General features: G+C 37.7%; 2 long non-coding RNA genes across 2 annotated transcripts; both read right to left on the minus strand.

The window, feature by feature from the left end:
- Positions 1–2035: 2035 nt before the first annotated feature.
- Positions 2036–6653, minus strand: LOC147543739 (uncharacterized). Its single transcript, XR_015223602.1, has 5 exons — positions 6322–6653; positions 3951–4002; positions 3736–3853; positions 3575–3655; positions 2036–2310 (listed from the first exon to the last, which is right to left on the minus strand). It is a non-coding gene; the product is annotated as an uncharacterized LOC147543739 (long non-coding RNA).
- Positions 6654–15539: 8886 nt separating this feature from the next.
- LOC147543740 (uncharacterized) lies at positions 15540–17664 on the minus strand. Its single transcript, XR_015224059.1, has 2 exons — positions 16596–17664; positions 15540–15857 (listed from the first exon to the last, which is right to left on the minus strand). It is a non-coding gene; the product is annotated as an uncharacterized LOC147543740 (long non-coding RNA).
- Positions 17665–24866: the final 7202 nt, after the last annotated feature.

Genomic DNA, 24866 nt, shown 5'->3' on the forward strand with positions numbered 1-24866 from the left:
GAGTGGGGAAGAAAACGAGTCGACTCGAATGAGTTGGGTGTTGAAGATTTTGCATGTAAGATCTCTTTGGGATGGACAGGAAAACGAAAATGAAAAGGATAAGGAGTGGTTAAAATAGGTATTACTCTTTTTATAACTTGATCTTCCAATCAAATTCAGAGTTACTCTATAAAGTATTTTTAACATTGAAATCTTAAGTTTTTTATTGGTAAAGAAGGAACAATCCCAAATTTTTTAGGCAAGCTGACTCTTCAACCCGTTAGTTCAACCATTCAGTTATGATTCCTATAAGATCCTAAGCAACTATAAGTTTGGTGTCTCTTTTTGCTCTCAGATCTCATTAAAATATATAGAGAGATAATCACATAGTTAAGAAATATCATCTTCTTCCTGCTGCTCCCTTCTTCATTTTTTCATATTTTTTCATAAAGTTTCCGAAGGAAATAAAGATCCAAAAAGAGATAAGAGAAAATTCGATTGTGTTACTAGGTTTTCACACCTGAACCGAATGAGGAAGAAAACAGTTTTTGAGAGAAAACTCTTTTGTTTTGATAATGAAATTTATTTGATTCAATTCAATTCTAAGGTTTTGACAGAGTTTCTTCTTCACCTTTCAAGATCTCAACATCTAAAATAGCTTCAGGAATAAAGGGATGACAATTTTGTAATTAAAGATGTTTATATGGGTTATTAACTAATAGTTGTAGGTACTCCTTATTTTTAGGTGAAATACAGCTGTACATTTAGTTGATCTAAGTAGATCAACGGTGATCCAGCTCGAGCTCATATCTCTCTACATGAGCTCAAACTCATTGAATCGGGGCTCTATTTATCATACAATACACAAAACTAGGCTAATGTCTAATTGTGTAGTGAATGTGTAGATATGTGCAGGAATAAATTAGTTATATACGCAATAAAAACGGAATTACCTGAAGTCAAAGAATAAAATGTATAAGATTATTTACATTTTGTTTTATGCAATAAGATAACGATGCCATGCAAAAATGATTTGTTTGGAAAATCTCAAAAAATAGTGTGTGGAAAAGTAGTTTGTTCAGTAAATTTCAAAATTAATATTATTTTCAGACTGTTGGCCTATTTTATATTAATATAAGACTTATGATGTTATTAAGATCCATATTTCAGACCTTCCACAAAAAACTAGTTAATCTTTAAAAAGAAAGTTAATTATTCAGATAGTATGTCGGTTCTGGTCAAAGTATTGATTCAAGAGCCACTTCTTCAGTCTTATATGAAAGTTATAATCGTCTTCTTATGTATTCGCATACTCGGAACAATTAACTTCAAACTACAAATATTACAACAAATTGATATATTATTTACATTCTCAAAATCAAAATAAAATAGTCGACTAAAATTGCTTGTAGGTTCCTTGTACGGGTACCCATCAAAATTCCAAATTGCCTACGGTCGTACATAAGGGTTATTTTCCATTTGGCCCTTAATTTATGGAATAATAAATATTTTTCGACTCCCTAATTTTTTATAAATTTAAATAATATTTCTTTTTGGTGCACTACGAAAAAAAGGTCCATTAGGGACGGACAAAAACCGTCCCAAAAATGGAAAAACCGTCCCTAATGGAGTATTAGGGACGGTTATAATCTGTCCCCAAAAGAGGCGTCCCAAATAATATTTGGGACGGATATAGGGACGGATAGCATCTGTCCCAAAGTTATTTTTGGGACGGTTTGAAACTGTCCCTATTATCAACGATTACTAGGGACAACATATATCTGTCCCTAAATAATTTGGTTGGAATTTCCACTTTTTAGCATTTGGGACAGTTAATATCTGTCCCTAAAAATTTTGCGGGAATTTCGGCTCGCAAGCATTTGGGACAATTAATATCTGCCCCTAACAATTTGGCGGGAATTTCCTCTCATTAACATTTCGGACAAATTATATTTGTCCCTCTCAGATCAACGATGATTTTTTATTGCCTGTACCTGATGTAATTAATATTCGTCCCTGCAAATTTGGTTAGGAATTTTTCACATAATAATTAGTGTATACTGAATAGAAAATTTTCCTTCAATTTAAAAACACGTATTTACATTAATATGTTTTGAGAAATCCCCCGAAAAAATTTACAAGCCTGGGCGAAAAAAAAAGTCAAACCAAAATAAAAGAATAATAGGCTAATAATTCTTCCATAGGAAGATAAAAATTCTATGAACATTAAACTACTCTAACTTCATCCTCCCATCTTGTTCCTCATGTTGTCGAGAAAAACGTAGAAACACCATTAACATATCATCATCTCAGCAGAGCTCCATCCTATCCCTGTATCATGGACACAAAAAACAATAGACAACGAAAGCTATTAGTTTATTACCTTGTTCGAAATTAGGACAAGACAAATATACAAACATGTTAAAACTTCTATAAAATTGTTAAAAGAACAAACTTTCGCACACACAAAATCTTCTTAAAAGCGGTAGCTTCATAATAAGTTTATACTGTTCTAGGTACTAACAAGCATACCCTCACGGGTCTTTGCGTTGCATTTAGACAGAGTTCTTTAACATAATAATGTTTCATATTAAGTGTCCAGGTCACTATAATACTGCATTAGTTCTAGAACAATGGTCTAATTCTGTAAAAAATAACACCAAAACATACTGCGATGCAGCAACAACTGCAGCCCCTTGGTTGTTGCGACGCAACAACAGTTGCAGCCCATTGGCTACCTGCGACGCAGCAGCTGCTGCCATACCTTCGCCTATTGCGATGCAAGGTAGTGTGACTATTTGTGTCCCACTGTTATGCACGACAAGAGCATAATCTCGAGAAGGAATCCCTGAAAAAAGTAAACCTTTTCCTTCACATAATCACACTGCACATTCCTTTCTAGCTTTTAGGTACTTTTGAAGTCCCTACTTCCAAGAACAAAAACTTAGAGTAATATTAGTCTAGCTTATCGTATATTCTCTACGTTTTTTTTAATTATCTCGACTCCCAGCAATATAGAAGTTAGCTGATAATGTTAACAACAATAGATTGGACCTTCTCGAATTTTATAATGCTCTCATATAACAATTTTCTTTATTCTCTTTGGTGATTACAGGCTTCTAGAGTATCTTAAACTCAAGTAAAGTTGAAGAAATCAATGAACGATCTGGGTAACTATATCTATCGATGATATTAGCGAAGGCAATATCCTTAACTAGGAATCACTCTCCATGATTCTCCTTTTTCTTCTCATCTTATTTGCTCTTCTTCTTAAACTCTATGTGATAACTTCCATATTAAACTGGAGCTAGGAGGTTTCCTATGTGATTTAACACTTCAATCTGATGAACCAACAAATAATCTACTTTCCTATAAATAATCTATTTTCCTTCGCCTGATTCGATATTACCTGATGAACCAACAAATCGAATTATTGACTTACTTTACTTATACTTAGAGATTTAGACATTGCCCCCACTGTTATATTAATATTAAGATCACACCTCCGTAATAATGCATTAAGATTACCATATGTTAGTAAGATAGTGTGACTATTTGTGTGATAGATATTATACTACTAAGGAGAAAAGGTTACCTCATGCTAATCAGAATGTGAAGATGACCTTAGGTCGTTACGAGAACTTTCAAAGGAGAAGCTAGGCATAGAGACATGTAGCTGTAAAACGAACATATAGGTCTTTAATATCAGTTGTAATGATAACTACATACTAAATCATAGATCTATTAAAAATCTACCTCCCCATCGTGAAGCCGTCTAAAATAGGCCCTCATCTCGTCTAATTCCGCTTTGGTACTATTAAGTTCTTTTTTCATTTCTTCCATTTCTTTTTTCATGTTTGAAGTCTCTTCATTGCTGTTACGATATCCAACGTGGGAAGATTTTCCCCAAAGCATAAAGTTTGGATTTCTTAATTTAACAAATAAGAAGAACAGTGAGAAGAACAATGAACCTGGATGTGAAGACTCGCACCAGGAGATCTGGCAGAGCTTTTGGTGGCTTGCCTGTTCACAAACAAGATTAGTTAGTCATTTACTCATCAAATGATATATATCCATAAACTAATGTCATGTTTTAGAAGCGTATATAGTTAAATATGTGACGGCGACGGGTCATAGGATTATCACAAGATAGGGCACACGTATAGATTTTCTATATACTTCATAAATTGAGCAATAGCATGGATATTGGTATTGGTATTGGTATCATACAAGAGTATCGATTCGACTATTCATAAAAGCACAACCTTCCTGTGTAATATTGAAGTCGGGAAGTCTATCAATAAAGTAAATGGTTCGAACACACGGTTAATATTTTTGTGAACCCAACAACAAAAATGTATAAAAGCTAAGCAGTTGGGGGCGCGATCGGTCCCCAATCCCAATCCTCGATAATAGGATCAGCTAGGTCAGGGTCTCCCTAGGATTGATCACCTTTCAAGGTACATATATATAACTAATAACTATATACATTTATATATATATATTATACATATAATTGTGTAGGAGGATTGGCATGGGACTATGGGTGTAGTCCATGGGACTTGTCCCAAAGTGGTCTCTAACTCTCTGGATGATGTCACCCCAAAAGCTAGCTCAAGAGGTGAGGTTTTCCCTCAGACTCACAAAGTGACCACCACCCCCTCCCACAACCAGTGTGGGACTAACACCAACAGGGACCAACTCGGTCTACCCACGATCCATGTCCAATCCACGAGTTACTCGGGTGGATTGGGTGATCCCAACAACTGGTAGTATAAAAGTAAAACAAAAAGGCAGATTCAGGAGACCTTATCCTATGCATTCTGAGATATGTTAACTAGACAACACTAGTTTAGCAAGTTTCAATAAGAAAGCATTATTGGATGAAAGTAAATAAGGGTAGCCTCCCATTCTAGTTTCATACATGCAAAGAGGACAAGAAGAACAAAGTTAAGAATTTGTTCTTGGAGTTGGAAAAACCAACTGAAACAAGAAAGCATAGACTCTCTTTTCGGCTTGTATATAATATATATATATATATGCTACATAAGATTATCTTGAAGTACAGACAATAAGAACACCGATTAAAAAATACATGAATGGTTAAGTTATAGAACGTGACAAATACAATCGCTTATAATATTGTAGACTAATCCCACTCCGTCGTATCATATTAAAATCTACGACTATTAGCTATAACTCATTTGAACCTAATCTGAACAAAACATTTTTCTTTGCCACAATCGAGCTTTTTCTTTCATTATCTAAGGTTGTTTTTTCATTTATGTTCTCTGACTCCAACATTAATTTGGCTTCTTACATTTTCACTAACCCTCATGTTTCAACTCTAGAATGAGTTTACTTTAGTGTTTGTTATATAAAAATGAATCGAAACATTTTCCTAAATCCCTAAGATCTCAAAAACTAAATCAAACACATGCTCAAATCATTCTTAACAATCTTCATAACGACCTCATAACAATTACTAGAGCAAGTAAAAAAAAACTTGCTGATTTCGGCACTGTTTCTTAGTAATTAGGATACAATGATATATGGTTATTAGAGCTACCCACTTCACAAAATGGGTTGGTTATTAGTTGTTCTATCGAATCAATTGGAGTTTCCGAAGAATCACTTGAAATTTTCTTTAATCTAGCTGAATTTCAAACTTTAATGGGAGATTAATCGAATACGAAAGGAAGCAATCATGAAGAAACACCAGCAATTCTCATTAACTATAACAACCTTTTTACAAAGTAAGGAAGTTCAATTCTATATGATTCTTCAATAAGGGAAGAACTTCCTATAATGGTTCGAATTAGGGTTTAGACTATGTATTCAGATTTGACATGTATCTCTAAATGGGGGAATCCCATAATGAGTAAGTAAAAAAAAGTAAGAAACCCAACCAAGAGAACTCAATTACTAATCAAAAGCAATTCACTATCTTCAATTTTCTATGTCAGTACCATGAAATTAGAGCTACCCACTTCACAAAATGGGTTTGTTATTAGTTGTTCTATCGAATCAATTGGAGTTTCCGAAGATATGGTTTTGGGTGGAGTTCAATTTGATTCGACTACTCCAATTGTTGCTCTACAGCAAAAGCTGAACTACAAGAATTGAATGTTGGGATGAACATACATTGTTTACCACTAGATACTTGAATTGATTTTACTGTTCCATTCAAATACTCAAGAATCGGATATTAGGATTTTAATTTTGTTCTAATGTTCTTACTAGATAGTAGTAAACTAACACAAAATAAGTTGAATCACCCAAGCATAAACTTTGGATTTCTTAATTTAACACATAAAAAGAACAAGGATAAGAACAATGAACCTGGATGTGAAGACCTGCACCAGAAACCCTAGAAATCTCGATCAACCTGCTTCACAAACCCGAGAAGAAGCCCAAAAAACCCTAAGTCTGTCGCACAAAAGAAGAAGATGCAACAGAAACCCTAGAACGATTAACTCTATAAGTAGAAGAAGATCAATAGTGTTGAACAGGAAAGAAGAAAATCATGAGGAGAAGAAAATCACGGGGAGAAGAAAATCGTGGTGATGAAGTCGTGATGGAAGGGGAGGGAAGTGTGAGGAGGAGAGAGAAAGAAAAGAGGGAAAACAGAACAAAAAAAAATAAGGAGGGAAGAAGGGTAAAGTTTTGCGCCTTTTTTTTTGGGTAAAAAATTTGTGATTTCTTTATACTTCTAAATTGTATTCGGAAAGTCCGTCCGTATGATAATTTGGTCCCAATTGTTATCCTATCAAGGACAAATAGCACAAAATTGTCCCTATTATTGCTTTATTAGGGACATACGTAAAATCGTTTGTCCCTATTGGACGTTTTTTTGTAGTGGTGCCAAATAACTTTATTAGTAGACCTTTTTATATCTTTTTTTTGGTTGAGAGTCATATAGAAAAACAAAACTATGAACAATACATAATTAACTCTTGCTGGTTGTGCCACATACGTTGTTGCTTGTTCTTCCTGCTCCATTTGGCTAATCCATTCGCCAATAGGTTATTTTGCCTCGGAGTATATGAAAAGATGATATTGGTGAATTTCTCTTTGAGTTTCTGGATGTCTTCTATAATCTTGATTGATTGCCATTGCACTGTTGTTCTATAGTCGTGAAGATGTCTAATCACGTCCAGGTTGTCGCTTTCGATATGCAGTTGTTCAATCTTTAGATCACTCGCCCTTAGCATTGCGGCACGTATAGCTAAGCATTCACATTCTTCTGAGTTTTGTCCTCTAGTTGTGTCTGAGAATGCTATAACAAATTGAGATGAATCGTCATACATAATACCGCCTATACTTGCCAATTTCGTAATTTTGGTGAAAGATGCATCCACATTAATTTTGAGGAATGGTGCGATTGGTGGAGTCCACTTCGTCTGGTGAATCTGTTTGACCGTTGTGGTTATGGTTTTCGTATTCTAAGTAGTAATTGCTGTGATTCGAGTTATAACCTGCATAGGAGTTTGGCATTTCTTCGAGGAGCATTTTTCACATCTTACCTTCCATATAAATCAAAGTATATAAGCGTATAGGGTAGATAAATCCTCGTCAATATCTTTCTAGCTAAAGATCTATTCCTTAATATTGGTTATGCAGTTAGAGCGAATATGAAAGTGGAACCAAATCGGTCTGGCTATAGTTACAATGTAAAAGAGCATGGTTTATTGTTTCATTATAATCACAATTTGCACATTTATTGTTGTTACCGACATATTTACCTATCTTGTCCCTGGTTGGTAGGTTGTTGGTGCAGCATTTTCATAGAAAGATCTTTATTCGGGGTGTTGTGTTCATTTTCCACATAAGGTTCCAGTTTACATCGTCGTTATGGTTAGTATATCCCGAGAGTCACAGGTTATGATACATCGAGCTGATCGTATAATTGTCGGATTTTGTTAAAGGGCATCTTATAGTATCATCTCTGTCTACCTGCATGTTAATACTCAGTATAGCATTAGAAATCTCATTAGTAAAACATTGGTAAATTAAGATTGTATTCCAGTTATTACTATGAATGAGTTGGGCCACCCATTCAAGGTCAACATTGCTAGGGTTGGGAATCGGGGGAGGGTGGTCTGGGATCCAGTAGTCGTGCCAGATATCAATACCAGAGCACTGGTGGACTTCCCAGAAGATAAGGCCGTCCAGGAAGGGGAAGTGTTTGACAATGGATTTCCAGATTCAGGAGTGTTGGGATTTAGGAGAGGAAGATTTGGGGGATTTGGGAAAGTATTTGGCTTTAAGAATTTTAACCCAGAGAGCTTGGGGGTCCTTGATAATACGCCAAGTCAGTTTTGCCATAAATGCTGTATTGTCAAGGTGAGGAAATCGGAAGCCCGGGCCCCTCATTTTGCGAGAAAGGCATATGGAGGACCAGTTGATGGTATGGATGGTTTTGGACTTTCCCCACCAAAAAGACCTTTGGATGGTCTCAATGCGGTTGCTTATGCCTTTGGGGGAGGGCAAAGCATTGCATTTGGTATCGGGGATCGACCGCTGCGATAGTGGAGATGACCACTGAGCGACCAGCTTGTGACAGAAGGTTTAGCCAGCTTGTGTTGGATTTGGGAAAGAATAGAGGAGAAAGATTGGATTTTTTTAACCCCAATGAAGAGGTTGGTGCCCAAATATTTGTCCAGAGAGGAGGATTGTTTCACTTTGAGGTTGCGAATGATCATTCTTTTGAATTTTGGGTGGGAGTTTTTGGAAAAGAAGATGGTGGACTTAAAATAATTGATCATTTGGCCCGAAGCTCACTAAAGGTGTGAAGGATTTTATTAAGGTGATGGATGTTCTCGAGAGAATTCCGCCCAAAGATGATGCAGTCATCCGCGAAAAGAAGATGTTTGATGGTGATGCTGGAGTTGGGAATGGGAAAACCTACAAACTGGTTAGGGGAGTTTAGAGTTCTCAAGGAAAGGAGATAGAGGGTCTTCTTGTCTAATGCCCCAACTAACATTGAAGGTAGGGTCGGGGCGACCGTTGATAAGCACTGCCATAGAACAATAAGAGAGACAAACATGAATAAGGCTGATCCACTGGTCGTTGAAACCCATTCTAGTCATCACAAACTCGAGAAAATCCCATTTAATGCGGTCGAAAGCTTTAGACATATCGAGTTTCAGCCCAAAGTAGCTTTTACACCGCGAAGGTTCTTGAAGGAGTGAAATGAGCTCCTGACTAATAATGATATTGTTGGTGATTTGTCTGCCTGGAATGAAGGTTGCTTGAAATGGAGAGATCAGATTAGGAAGAAGTCTTTTCAACCGGTTGGCCAGGATTTTAGTGAGAATCTTGTTGGTGGTGTTGAGTAAGCTGATGGGTCTGAAATCGGCCGGATTCTGCGGGGTTTTGGTTCTAGGGATCAGACAAATATGGCTATGGTTAGCCCTCAAGGGAAAGAGAGAGGTTTGGAAGAAGTTATTGCACATAGTCAGGAGGTCCTCCTTGACAATATTCCAGTTCGATTGGTAGAAGAAAGGGGGGTAGCCATTAGGCACGGGAGCCGAGTCAGCTTTGAGAGAGAAAACTGCATTCCTGACTTCTTCTTCCAGGGAGGTGGCAGTAAGGAGAGTGTTTTGGTTGTGGTCGAGATGATTACTAAAAAGGTTAAGAAGTTCATCGGAGATGGTGGTACCAGCAGAGGAAGAAATGTTACTAATGTGAGTAGAGAAGATATTGGCTATTTCTGCGAGTCATTTGTCCAGGTATTGTCATCTCTCTTGATGGAGTTGATTTGGTTTTTTCTATTACGATTGATGGCTTTGGAATGAAAGTATTTAGTATTACGATCACCAAAGGTAATGAAAGTATTACGGGATTTCTCTTTTCGGAGGCTCTCTTGCTGCAGAAAGAGCTCTTCTAATTGGGAAGGTAAGGTCTGAAAGAGGAGGGGATCGGTGACCTCTTGGATGTCCTAGGTGAGATGCTTGATTTTGGTCTCGAGATGCCCGAAAACAAACTTGTTCCATTTAGACAGTCTGATAGCTAGAGAGTTGAGTTTGGTTTGAATAGGAATGGGGGATCAAAGCCTGTTCGTCTTGATGAAGCGGCTACAGTCTGGGTGAGTCATCCAGGTTCTAATAAATTTGAAAGGTCTATGGGCGAGTTGGATTTCTTGGTGGTAGTGAGAAGAATGGATTTATGATCCGCACCTACGCCCGGCAGACGAGAAAGCAGAGATGAAGGGTAGTCAGTGAGCCACTGATGGTTAGTCAGGGCTCGGTCTAGACGCTTTTGGATGAGGTTGTCGCTAAATTGTTTATTGGACTAAGTGTAAGGCGGCCCAGAGAACCCAACGTCATGTAGGCCCAACTCATTAATAGTATTGAGGATTTTAGTCGCATAGGCCGGGAGGACCCTTGTGCCTCCCATTTTGTCTGTGGGGTGCATAATGCAGTTGAGGTCCCCTATAAGGACCCACAGAGAGTCCTGGTCAGGAACACGGTTCTTAAGTTCTTCCCATGGTTTCATCTTGTTCTGTTTATACGGGCTTCCATAGAAGCCCGTAAAGATGAAACTTTAGTTGTTGTGGTGACGGGTGCCTTTAGCGTGAATACTATTTCAGTCAGTATGTAAAATGTTTAAAGATCACTCCTGGTTCCAAAATAATGCAAGCCCACCAGCTTTGTTTTATAGGTTCTACAGTAAAGTGATTCTAACAATTGTTTAAGTTAAGAAGTTTCTAATGTTCACATTCATACACTTCGTTTTAGCCAGAAATATGATGTCAGGCTTGTGTTCATTAATTAAGGTCCAAAGGTGCTTCCTATTGATGAAGTTACCACATCCTCTGACATTCCATGCGAGAATGGAGATGTCATTGGGTGTGGGATTCATGGAAGACATCTAAAAGAGGGCCAACTGAGAGAAGAATAGCACAGAACAGCAAGCCACAAAAGGTGACAACAGGCAAACAGAAAGGAAGAAATTGAAAGAAAAAAGGCACAGAAAGATACTAAAAGAAATAACAAAGATAACATAAAGAGAACCAACAGAGAACTAAAGGGTCACAAACAACAACCAGAGCAGGTACATGTTGCACTAGGGCCAAAATGAGAGATCAAGAGCTACAGTGTCTAATACCAAGGAGCTTAGACCTCTCATTAATCGGATTTAAGAGACAGAAATCTGACTCTAACTCCCAATAATCCTATAGATAATGTACCTGCTGACCAACAACACACAATACTTACAACCGAACAAGAACCAGACACAAACTAACCAGACCGACAGCTGAACACTAAAAGAGATGGTATAATGTGATCAAGGAAGATAACTAAATAATAGATAACAAGAGACAAAGGCTTGAAATCTGAGTCTAACACAAAGAATAATGTAATAAAGTACTAAGAAGAAGATTAAAACTACGCACATGAGAATCACAAGCTCAAGATAACCAAGTTTTATTTCTGGAATCTAAAAACAGTAGAAGACACAATAGGAAAGAGGAAGGGAAGAGAAAAAGAGATAAAACAGAACAAGCGCTAGCTCATGAAAACAACAGTAAGTTTTATAACCTGAAAAGTAAAAACTAACTTTTAGTACTAATAGGACACCTTAAGACTAAGCAAGAACTAAATAGATTAGAGTGAAATAGTTAAGTCATGGAAATACGAAAGAGAAAGGAACCACATATATATATATATATATATATATATATATATATATATATATATACCTAGAAGCCAATAATAGATCTAGTAATAAGAAGAAGATATCAATCTAGACACAGATTCGGTAATGAATAACCATTAGATAAAAATGCATGAAGTAAAATGACATGAAAAAGAGGTGAGTGTTGAGGAACTCCCTGATGTTTGAAGTGCAGATTTGTTTTGAGTGTTTGATTTGTCGGTTTATATCTTCTCCTCAGCTAATGGCCAATACAATACGGGTCAGTTGGAGATGCAACGTTGAGGCCCTGGTGAACTTAGAATAAAACCTAACTTTCAATTACCTGGGTAGTGAGTTCCCCTAGTTTGTGAATTATATTGGGGAGATTTTATTAAGTGTTTTACTGAGTGAATCTGATGTTTGATGGGAAAGATGGAAAGGTTAGTTCGAACTGTTTGTGTTCTTTTGGAATTATTGAAAGCTTGTCCTAACTGGGTGTGTGATTTAGGGATGGAATGAAGGCTTGTTCGATCTGTGTATGCGATTTGGAGATGGGTGAGAAGTTGGTCTAAACTGTTTATGTGAGTTGGGGATGGATTGAATGTGTATTAGGGTTCGATATTGAAGGGAGGGGGAGGAAAAAACCCAAAGCTTGGGTTAAGACACACTAGACTCTCTCTCCTCAAAAAAGGTTTTTTCATAATCACCTTTTTATATCCTTGGTTACCATTTTTTTTTAAATAAATATTTTATGTCTTTTCTTTCTTTTCTTGTGTCAAAAATGGTCACAAACTGGTTGACCGGCATAATGTTGACGACTTTCACGAGAAAAAGAAACATTTTTTAGAGTTCTTCTTTTAATTATCTCCAACAACCATTTTTGGCGACGGAGAAGAGAGATAACAGAAAGAAGATAGATTTTTTGGAGTTAATTATGTTTTGACACCCAATTTATGACCAACTAGTCGTTTAAATTCCGTAAGTGTCTGGCAGTTCGATTTAACTCTCAAGGGCCAAAAAAATTCAACATTTTTCAAAAATACCCTTGAGGGCCAAAATGAAGTTACTTCCCAAAAGTTGAAGAACATTGAAGGCCACCTCACCACCTTTTCTTTCATCCACTTCATCACGTCTCATCTCATCTCTATCTTTATCCACCTTACCATCTTCTCTGGCGAAAGTCGTCGGTCGAGCACTTTTATAGCGACCTTCAAACTTCAAACTTCAAACAAAGAATTTTATTTCTTCTTCTTTATCGGCATCATCTCTCTCTAAACTAGGGCTTGAGATTTCCCGAAATCCTAGATTTGGTTAAGGTTTCCCTTAACCTTACATCCGGTTAAGGGAAACCAGAACAAGATTTGAAGTTTTCTTCTAGTTTGGGTTTCTCCAAACCATATCTAAGGTGCGGGATTCTCCCAAACCTTAGTGTAGAGAGAGAGAGAGAGGATGAGGAGAAGGAGGAGGATGAGGAGGAAAGGAAATAATAAGAAGAAATATATATATATATATATATATATATATATATATCTTTTTAAAATTTGAAGGTCTCTGGAAAAGTAGCGACTGACGACCTTCGTCGGATAAGAAGGTGAGGTGGAGATATGAGATGAAGTGGAGGAAAAAAGAGAAGATGAGGTGGCCTTTGGTATTTTTTAAAATTTTGGGAAGTAATTCCATTTTGGGGCCCCAGGGGATTTTACGGAAAAAGTAGAAACCTTTTTGGTCTTTGGAAACCAAATCGAACTATCAGACACTTATGAAGACTAAAACGACAAATTATGCACAAATTGGGGGCCAAAATAGAATTAACACTTGTTTTTTGTGAAGAAATATTTTTAAAGAGAAGAGTAATAAAGGATATAAAAAATATTAGCGGTTAAAATTAAGTGGCGTTTTAAGAGAAAACAGATTAATTTTAAATTTATGAAAATCAGGATGTGGGGAAAACACAAGTCGCAGACTAGAAACCAAAAAAGAAATAAATCACATATATATATATATATATATATATATATATATATATATATATTTATATATTTCAGACTATGAGTTTTTTTTTAAAACCATATGAGAGAGTTCATTACAAAATAATTTGAAAATATATTTATAGGAAGGGTAGTTATGTCATTTACATTAAAAAAATGGGGTCAAATTTGAATTTATGAAAAATAGGGAGCCAAAAACAAAACTGGTCACGAAGCAGGGGCCTGAAAAGGAAATAACTTTAAAATAAATAAATAGAACATCAACTTTTAAATGTGATTAACTCAACAAAAAAATAAAAACTTTTAAATGTGATTGGGGCCTCCAAAATAGTGTGGCCAAAATTATTTTATTTTCTTTATTACAACTTCCTATAATTTATTAATACCCCAACCACCTTTATAGGACATTATCACATACAAAGATCAGTCCTTGTAGTTTTTTTATATTATTGAACTTCAAGAGTAATTAGATTTAGATGACATTGATACATCATGAATATAATATATGCAAGACATCAGGAATTCGGATGAGCAGTATAACTGTCATATTAAGACATCTTGAGTGCTAAAGACCACATAAAGACCCTTCTAGGAGACCTAACAGTCCATATATTCTTAGATCTATTTCTTTATTGCGTAAATTACATTAGATAAATTTTAGTAATAAATTACTTTCACTGAGACTCGATCCTAAAATCTCATAGACTTAAGAGGGATGCCCAACACTACATGAAAAAGGGGCGGACATCAATTCTTGTAGTTGATAATTGTCTTACAATGGTGGTCCAGTGACATTTATAATAAGCACCAAGTAGTTCCTTTTATCTACAAAAATTTCTTGTTTGTTTCTAATTAATAGCATTGAATGGTGATCTCTTAGTATTAAAGAGTAGACGGACATCTCTATCTGTGTGGTTGGGAGTCAAATGACATGGGAGTCAAATGACATACATAGCAATAGGATAACTATATTACAAGGTAAATTTTTGGGTTAAGTTTGTATTTGCTTCCTAGTTTTGCACCAGCTTTCTGTCTGATCTCTAATTTATAAAAGTACCGAGGTGCAGGGATGTATCTACACATGTGCAACTATATTACAAGGTAAGCTTTTGGGTTAAGTTTTATTTGGTTCCTAGTTTCTGACCAGCTTTCCATCTGACCCCTAACTTATGAAAAGTACTGAGGTGCAAGGACGTATATCTAATATTTATACCACCATAAGTATTCGAAGGAGTTAAATTTTCCCTTCAAAATATATTGGCCCCCTTATTCCAACCCAATGCAAACTTAAGCTCAATCCTATTTCAACAAAAAAAAAAAAAAAAAAAAACAAAAAACTCAATCCTATCCACCCGACCCTATTATTTTTTATTTATTTGCGTTCTTTAAACTTATGACGTAATCCATTTTAGGGAGTTATTTTTAATGGAATTGCAAATAAGTTTTATAAACTAATTTATGACCAGAATAGTTCGGCCGTCCTCTAACAAAAATTCTGGTTCTGTACCCCGTCGAGGTGACTTTCTTTTGTAATTTCAAAGTAGTGAGTAAAAGTGACATTTTATCTTTCCTTAATTACATTTGTTTTGTCTTCTTCTTCTTCTTCTTTTTCTTTTCTTTTCGCCTCTCTAGGAGGACCTTTATTAACGATGATTCTCCAAATAATGTAAAAAAGAATAATTTTGTTTCTTTAAAATAATAATTACTAGAGGACTGTTCATGAAGAACACACCAAATCTGCTTTTTATGAACAGTGATCTATGTCGTGAAGAACATATATGGTATGTGTTTTTCACGAATAGTGACCACCATTGGAGTTCTAGCTAACAACATGATGGGAGATCAAGTTGATTATTCGGGTGTCTTAAGTAGAGGAGCTACAACTGGAGCTCTTGGTCTTCTTATTCAACAAGAAAGGTTCGAGGGATATTTAGCGATTAAGGTAATCTCTAAACTAACTTAGTTCATTATTTACTTATGCATGAGATCTTGGGGATACTAGTGTTAAACATTAGATGCCTGAGATTCCACTAACTGCTGATGTCAAAAAATGGTCTTCCGTTATATCAACATGAAACAAGGAGTTGATGCATGACAGCCTCCGTTATGGTGAAAGCTCTGTTAAGTCAAGCCAGATTCAGCCGAGTGTTTCTGCCTCTAGTTCTGGTTCTCTGCTCCTACTCCTCGCTCCTTGCTCCTGCTCCTAGCTCCTTGCTCCTGTTCGTCTGTTCCAAAAGGGGAAAAAACCTGCAAAGGGTTCGAAAACCGCTCCGACACTCAAGACAGTCAGAGTTGTGAGAACTCGGAGTTTCTTGTGATCTTCTAGGGTTTAGAGATTGTGTCCTTTGAAGGACGATTTAGGAGCCTTTTATAGGCTTAAGAGGCGACGGTGATTGTCGTGGAGGGAAGGTTTCGCTTTATGTTTATCTCGTATCCAGGATAGATGAAAGTTCCTATGTTCAAGGATCTTTCGTAGATATCATGTCGATGTGATAGATATGTGGGGAGAAGTTTTCTCCTTGGACGCTTGAAGTCCAAACTTGCTTAAACACTTAGAGATCTGTAGCCGACTGAGATCTCTGTGGAGATTCTGGGATTAAGTCGGTAGATTGCTGGTGCACTTTGCCTTCCCAGTTCTGGGCGTAAGGCATCGACCGAACCTACGTGGAACCGCCTCATTCTTTTACAAACCCAGGGTTGATCCTTTCATGCCAAGGACGTTACAAGGTTGGTTTCCTCTAGCCGACCTCCCAGTTAGGGGAGTACGTGACGGATCGTCAAGGGTTCAGCTGACCTGTTACCTTAAGCTGGGTTGACCCGATGGACTTCAGGTCTGATCTTGACTCTTCAGACGTTAGTCAACGTCTGGACATTTTTATGCATCATCATGAGTCCCGCCACTCCTTAGTCGAAAGTAATGAGTTTGAGGAGTAGAAGTAACTCGTGTTTCTCAAATGTAGAAGACCCTGAAGACATAGGGTTTACCTGGACCGGAGTTGTTTTGAGAGGCTTGGTATTTCCTTTTAGTTTTCCGGAGCTGCACATTCCGGAGCTGATTTGTACCGAGCCGTTTTGGGGTGCTTTGTCAAATCGTCTTTCTAATCAGTACTAATAAGGTCTTCTCTGCTTGGCTATTTTTGCCTGAGCTGCTTCTGGTGCTATCTTCTCTGAGACGAGGTACACGTCTCCCTTCTCGCGTGACACGTCTCAAGTTCTGTTAGATTATAAATAATTTTATCTGTTTATTCCTTCTCTTCCTCTTCACAAATACTCTCTGTTTCTTTCTCAATTTTCTCACTCACTAACTCCGTTTTTTTACTTTCTCTCACAAAGATAACAAAACAGAGGATGAAGATAAGATAGATGATAGGAAAATGGGATGATCTCTGTTCTTCCCCTTCACTCTCTCTCTAATATGTCGTTTGAAGCCCCAGAGGAGATGATGCTCCCTGGCTGAGAGATGCCCTTCACTCTGTTTTTAGTCTTCTTGTATAGAAAAGAAGAAAAGCCAACAACAGAATCTGATTTCCTTCTAAATAATTCCTCAATCAACCTCCAATACTCACTGATTTCTCTATGTCTAAAAACAGAGAGAGATATGAAATCTCAGTCCAAGAATCGAATCAGACTTACCATTCTCTCTTTTGGTGAATCTCAGACGATCAATTCTCACTGTCTTCTATTGTCCCTCTCTCTAAAGATCTTTCAAAAATCCAGCCTTCAAACCCAATCCAGGGAATACTTTCTCTCTAGTTTCCTTCTCAATCAAATCTTCAAAGAGAATATCTAAATCTCTTTCCATATTTCAAACAACCAATTACTCTCTCTCTACAGTCAAATATACCTCTAACCGAATCCATCTTCAACTTTCTATTTCTGTGCCCACTCTTCCTTTTTCTAGAATTAGAGATGAACTTCTATAATATCCAGCTTCCCTCTCACTGTACCATTCGTCCATTCTTCCTAAATTGGATGAGAGAATAAAAAAATATAATTCCCAATACAGTTTAAGAAGATAAGAGAGAAAGAGGAGAGAGAGCTTCACGGATTTGGCAACTAATACAAATGTGTGATTGTTGGCTTATCATGCCACACTGGATTCAATTTCTAATTTGCTGCAACGGGGAGTACCGAGATTGAGTAGAAAAACCGTTGGGTGGACTAATCGACGCGTAGGCATATCAGGCTTCGTTGGGTCTTGGTGGGAGTACTGAAATTCGCACGCGCAGTACACCGAATCTTGTTCTCGGGAAACGCCTTAACGCCGTCCCGAGCTACCCGAAGTAGTACCGTGCGCTCCTATCACCGTCTATCTGATGTGATGTTACTCACCACGTGTTCTTCTCGAATTCTGGTCAAATAATTTTGACCACAAGTTTGACCTGAGCTAACTCTCTCGTTCGAACCCCGATTTGACTCCCGTTTTCACCGTCGGGTTCGTCTTTGACTCCATTTCTCATCCGAGCACCAATATTTCCAAAGCACCAGACCACCATAATCTCCAAATTACCAAAATCCCCCTAGGTGTGTCTTTCTCTCGTTTCTATCTCTTTTCGCACTCAATCCTGTAGAAGGCACCTGGACAAGAGAAACACGTAATTTATCAAAGTAACAACTTAAAATGGACTAACTAGCCTAAGTAAAGAAATTTTCATGTCTCATCAGGACACGTGGTGTTTTGCGTGTGGAGAAACCATCGCGTCTCCTCGAGCTCTGCTAACGTCTCCTTCGAATTGACCGCTTCGAGCCGCGAGTTCTTCCTAGTCATTATGACTCTGCGTGTTCCCGAGATGTGTTTATTCGCCCGTCTTAATGATTTTCGTTCGTTGAGGAGATTCCTTTGAGACTATAAATAAACTCCTCTAGTTCTTGATTTCTCATCAACACTTTACGCTTGTGTTCTTCTTTCGTTGAACCTTCTAATCTCTTTTCAACTTACTGAGATTTGCAATGAGACCCTTGTTCGAGTTTATGCTTGGTGTTCTCTTTGGTGATGTTTTTCGGATAATAAAGATAGTTAAGGGTAACATTTCCGACAATGATCGTGGTAACCCTACGTGCCATATTGGGGAATTCCCCAGAGGTGCGTGGTTACCAGTGCCGCCTCCAACTGGGATGTAGAGAAGGTGACGGTGGTGGAAAGAGGGTTATTTTTCCGTGGTTGTCTTCTGGCTCTGGCGGTTCTTTGAAAGGTGGCTCTGGATGGCTTCTCAGCTCTTTTTTTTGGCCAAATTGCGTGACTGTTCTTCTAGCCTTTCGCATTTTTTGTTTTTTTTTCTTGCAATGTCTCTTCTTTTTGTTGGTTTTATATCCACCTTCTTTTTCTTTTTGCAATTTCTTCTGTAATAGATCTGAATGGTCACACTCTTCTTGATATATTTTGGTTGCAATTTCTTCTGTAATAGATCATGCTTCGAGAATCAAAGCACCTTTATTCCTTTTACATGTTTGTCTCTCTTTTGTTTGCTTTTGTATAAAAAGATTATGGAACGCACATGTTATAGTTGATTAACCCTAATCTTACTAATTCAATTCTCCTATCTTACTACGCATGCTCCAGATGATTACTCCCGCGTAAAAAGGAAAGTTAGACCTATTATAACATAACCTAACTGACTAATTCCCTTTGCAAAATAAAACCCAAATTAACCCTGTATGGTTGTTTTCGATTTTTTTCAGATCTGAATTTTGTCCCTGGTCATGGCCTCGGCTACCAGGGCTGCTTCGTCGGCTTGAGCACGACTAGTTTTTCCAGGACTTCTCCTTAGGCCCCTGATCGTTTCCTTCGCTACCAGGGCTACTTCGTCGGCTTGAGCACGACTAGTTTTGCCAGGACTTCTCCTTAGGCCCTTAATCATTGCCTTCACTGTCAGGGTTGTTTTTGTTGGCTTGAGCTCAACTAGTTTCGTTAGGACTTCTCCTTGGGGCCTCTGGTCGTGGCTTGGGCTACCAGAGCTACTTTCTTCGGTTTGACCTCAACTAGTTTCGTTAGGACTTCTCCTTGGGGCATCTGGTCGTGGCTTGGGCTACCAGAGCTGTTTTCGTTAGCTTGAGCTCAACTGGAAAAGGTGTGGCCACACTCTAATGGATTAAAAGTTAATCATTAGCTTTGCAGTTGTTCTCCAGATCCATTAGAGTGTGGCCACACCTTTTCCAGTTGCTTCTCCTCAAGTGGCCTTGAGATACTATTCCTAACTTAGTTAAGAGGACATAATCCACTCTTGTACTCCCACTTAACTTCATATCTATCATATCCCCCCCAGCAATCCGCCTTTATAACCTCCTTTTACGGCGCGGCGTTTAACGGTGCCAAAGTTCGACATTCCTTATAGAAGATGAGTGGAGTACTCATGTTTAAGGAATCTCTCCAATCTTGCCTATGAGTGTTCATGACGTTTTTCAACTCCGTGAAAAACTCTCATGTTTGGGTTATCCAGTGTATATTCCCCAATCATACACCCATGTAATTGACTTGAATAATATATTCCTATAGCCCATGAAACAGCGTTATCAGTCAATCTCACATGCTAGTCTTCATGAGTCATTGTTGTCCATGCAATGACCTGGACTAGGGAGTTAATATTGAATATATTCCAAATTCACTTAGTAGGGTTTCATTTACCAGATCACGCATCTGATAAACCTACTTGGATTGCTTCACTATTTTTGGACTGTCGGTTAAATACTAAACCACGATTTAATGACGAAATAATTAAATTATTTTTGACAATAACAGTTTGTAAATTTTGAGCCTTCTCGTGTAACTCCTTACACCCTCAAGTTTACCAGTCTAAGCTTTTCAGGAAAGCTTAGCGCCTATGACCCTGGAATCACTTCCATATTTAGTCTTAGGTGACAGTTTAGTTTAGTAGATCTAATCTATGTGGATTTTGCTTTGTTATCATCCCCATGATAATCTTCAGTATCTCCATACTGAATTAAAACTTCTCAAGTTTTAACTACTTTCTTTTATGTGTAAAGTTTGCAACAATCTCTGCTTGGAAACCTTCCAGCTTACTGTTCTTCCATGTCAAGATTGTCATCTTATTCTAGAAGTTTGCAACATATGACTTTTCAACTGTTTTTATTTTCTTACCGAGATCTCACAAGTTCTTCTCAAGTACATTGTGTGATCCAGATCAGCTCATCTGGATTTTATTGGTGACGACTATAAATACTCCAAGTGCCATGAGACTTAGGTAGAAATACTCTGTTTGAGTGTTTCACATTGGACTTTTCAAGACCTTTTTTTTGAACAAGTCTTATCACCTTCTCGATCTATCTCTGTAGATCATTGGTGCCCAAAAGCAATTCACCTTTATGTGGTCCTTATATTGAGTCGGTTCTAAACTGTTTTCAACATCAGAATGTTGTTCTCAATCTCTAGTATGTCTTCTACATGACGGACCAAAGAAAACTGGGTCACTCCCACTAACCCTCTTGAACTTCTTGAATTCAAGATTTCTTTTCATTCCCAAAGAAACCAACTCTTTATTACTTTGCTGAATCGAAGATTCCGACTCCTACTTGCTCGCTTTTAATCCCTCGATGAATTTTGAGACTGGCAATTTTCACCAGCCTTTTAGAAGAGTTAACTTCTTTCGGAATGTGTCATGTACACATTCTTTAGCTAGTAGTGGATCATCATGGTCTTGAGCATTGTGACACGAGGGTTGGTCTTTCCTGGTCCATACCAAGAATTTTGCGACCTTCTTTCTAAGTCATGCTCTGGGAAACACCAATGTTTCCATCCTTGTCTGTTTTCACTTCGAAAAACCTATTTGTACTTAATAAGAACCATTCCTTTAAGCAAAACAGACCAAGTTCCAAACTTGATTTTCGACATGGATTCCATTATGATCTTATGGCTCCAAGCCATGTTTCAGAGTGATTCCGTTATAGCTAGCTTATAATCTTCTTCAGTAGGATCTCCATCCTCTGAGACAGATTATGAGCTTTTAAGGTCGGTTTGAGCAACATTGAGACGTTCTCAACTTTTTGAGGGCTCTCATGCGAATCTAATTCGACTTATGCGGAAGGATCTCCGAGATCTTCTATCTCCTCCTCTATTTCCATATCTATCGGCTAAGAACAGATAGGAACCGCAATATCTGATCAGTGTCAGTTTGTTGCTCAGATCAAATATCTATTATTTCTCCCACTTGTCTTTTTGAAATAATTCTTATTCCAAGGAAGACACCACCACGAGCAACAACCACCTTGTTCTCTGGCTTGTGGAAGAATCCCCAATATTCCTTTATTCCATAAAGAAATATTCTTTCTTGATATGCAAACTTGGTTCTCGGAAGCCATTTACGTTTCATATCTTTAGACCTTAAGAAAAGACCACTTTTGGAACCATTCCAAACCCATACTCTTATGGTGTCTTTTCAGCTATTTAACAGAATGTGGTTAGTTAGGATGAACGACCGTGTTTGAGAATGAATTCCAGAAAGTTTTCGGAAGATTGGCTTAAACCCATCATTGACCAATTCATGTTTGATTACCAGTCTAGCATGTTCGATTACTCCCACTGGACTCATCACCCATATGATGTGTTTGTGGAGCAAGGTGAGAAACTATTTCTCATCTTCTTGTGATGGTTATCAAATTTCTGACTTCAAATATTCATCATCTCGATCTAATCGAATGACTCATATTTTTGTCAAATGGATTCGGGTTAACTCTCGTTAGTGTATCAATAGTTTTACACACATCCGTATGTATGAAGACTATTAGTTCACTAGTCACAGCTTCCTTTAAAAAAGGTGATTTCGTCATGTAGTCCTTTTGAGCAAAATTCAAATGTGGCGTATGATTCAAAATCATTAGACTTAGAAGTCCATACCATTGGATCTTCTTTATGTGTTTTATGTCAATCAGACGCAATGACAAAACGGAGTTGACCGTTTTGAATCCTTTGATTATAGCCTATTGTATCATTGTTAACGTTTAAGTTATCCCAGAACCGACTTTGTCAATCTAGCACTGATTTAAAACATTCGATGTTTCTAGAAGAACATAATAACGCTTATTAAGTTCTACCTAGATCAGTGTCTAAAAGAAGACTTTGATCCAATTCAGCATCCTGAGCAATTACTTGCTTCTGCTCCCTCTTGGACCTTTTTTTTCTTTTAGTCAAGTATGTTATTTCCACGAAGGGAATCTACAAAACTTGCTAGATTATCTTTGTTAACAAGGATGTAATAACCAGAATTCCCAATTCCGTTTCTTCGTCTTCCAGGTACTTAGGGTAGTTTCCTTTAATGTTCTAGCCATTAATTTAGAAACATTTACGTTGACCCTTCAACCTTTTGAATCATAAGAACATTTGTTATATTCCTTTGGTAACAGAATCTTAAGAACATGCTTCTTAGACTCTATGTTTCTCGATGTTCTTTTCAAGACGACTTTCTTAGAGGGACCAACCTCTCCATTAACAACATCTAGTGGAACTTTTCCTCAGATTGTTGAATGGGTGTGTTAGCATCCATATCATTAATCCCTACGAGAGAGAAGAACTTTATGGAAGTTCACACAAAAGAATTTGTGGACAATCATATCCTAAGTCGATTGAAGTGGTAGTGAACATCGGAAATGGGATATTCTAGGACGTTTCCTTTGTTACGAATTCGAGAGCGTTTCTCGAATTCTTTACCAATCGTGAAAATAATTTTCGTTTAATTCCTTCTGAAGGAATGAACGAAGGTTGTAAAACTATTTTTCTATTTGTCATATATACTCTACATTAAGCAAAATCCTAAAACTTATTATCATTGCAAAAACACAGTTTCTACCACATTATTCAAAATCGTCCCAGGTTTAATAATATGATTCCAAGATCCCATTCCTACGGAGCTAAGCGTACTGGGGCATTGCCCTTAACTCCGTCCTCCTAGGTGAGCAAACTCTTTGCTGATTATACTCCTATGACTTTTGGTTGATGAATAACATTTATTTGTTGAATTCATCCTTTTGCCTCGAAATCCAAAATCCTTTTGCTGACTCGTTGAAAATAACCATTTAGACATGTAGACCTCTTCTATAGATCTACCCGCATTGTCCCGAGGTAAAAGATGACACTCTGCGAAGGCCGACCCACCATCGATGAACAAGGGATCAACAAATGTCTTATCTGGGTAGGCGTTACTCAAAATTCTTTTTGGGGACTTTTACGTAATTTCTCAAGTTACATTACTGTGAACTTTAGCATAACTAACTGTGATTTATTACGTAAAGATTTATGTGGGTTTGGGTAAAGATTTCTTAAATCTTAGTATTACTCCTAAAAGATCTCATCTTTTAGGTTATTTCTTGTTTGCCTAAGGTTCGTTTGGATTCATATCCTTGAACTACCATTGAGTACTCCCACTCGAATCATGATCTCATCATTCGATTCGTCAATGGCTTCTTAAGACCCTATACTCTAAGTATTATTCGGGCACATCGCACTTGTGTTTAGAACAAGAAGCGTTTACCTATCTAAAGGTATACTTATCTACGCAATCACACACATATATATACATACATTCAGAAATATGACAATCATATAAGATAAAGTATGTATCCTGGATTCGTTTCTAGGTTCACTATTTCTCGTATAGCTATTCGTGGGAAATTGTGACATTCCAATGTCTAACATGGATTCTAAGCCTATTTTTGTAAAATACGGACTAATTTATGTCACGTTTCTTCCTTAATGATTTTCAAAATCTCTTTAAGGAAAAACTCCGTTTGGATTATCGCATAATCCGGGTCAATTTCAGAAAAAATTAAGGTTGAGGTCGGATGAAGAACAGACTAAAACTCCCACTCGGATTAAGGCCCAAAAGTGTCCGGGTCAAACTCGTAAAATCTGGGTCAAACTTGGTCAAGAGACTTTGGACCAGTCAAAGACTGGACCGTGATAGGTCAAAGTCAAGGTCCGGACCCTGGCCGGACCCAGCTCGGCACGTTCCGAGCCGTGCCATGTCCCTCGGGTGGACGCGTCCTGGCACTAGGCCAGACGCGTCCCGTAGACCATGGACGCGTCCAGACGCATCTTCTGGTCACAGACGCGTCTAGACGCGTCCGACCAAGTTTGTTGCATCTCAGATGCATCAGACGCGTCCCTAGGACATGCAGTCCGAGACGGCCTAGGTTTTCCCAAACGCGTCTGGAAGAGCCGAGAGAGTCGCGTCTCGGATCAATCTAAAACGCGTCTGGAGTTCTCGTAGGTCGCGTCTGATGACGCGACCTTCCGAAATGTTCTCGGAC

Source organism: Eschscholzia californica, unplaced genomic scaffold (assembly GCF_041429995.1).
Source record: "Eschscholzia californica isolate CP2 unplaced genomic scaffold, dmEscCali1.0.p SCAF_4, whole genome shotgun sequence".
In the NCBI taxonomy this organism is placed as follows: Eukaryota; Viridiplantae; Streptophyta; class Magnoliopsida; order Ranunculales; family Papaveraceae; genus Eschscholzia; species Eschscholzia californica.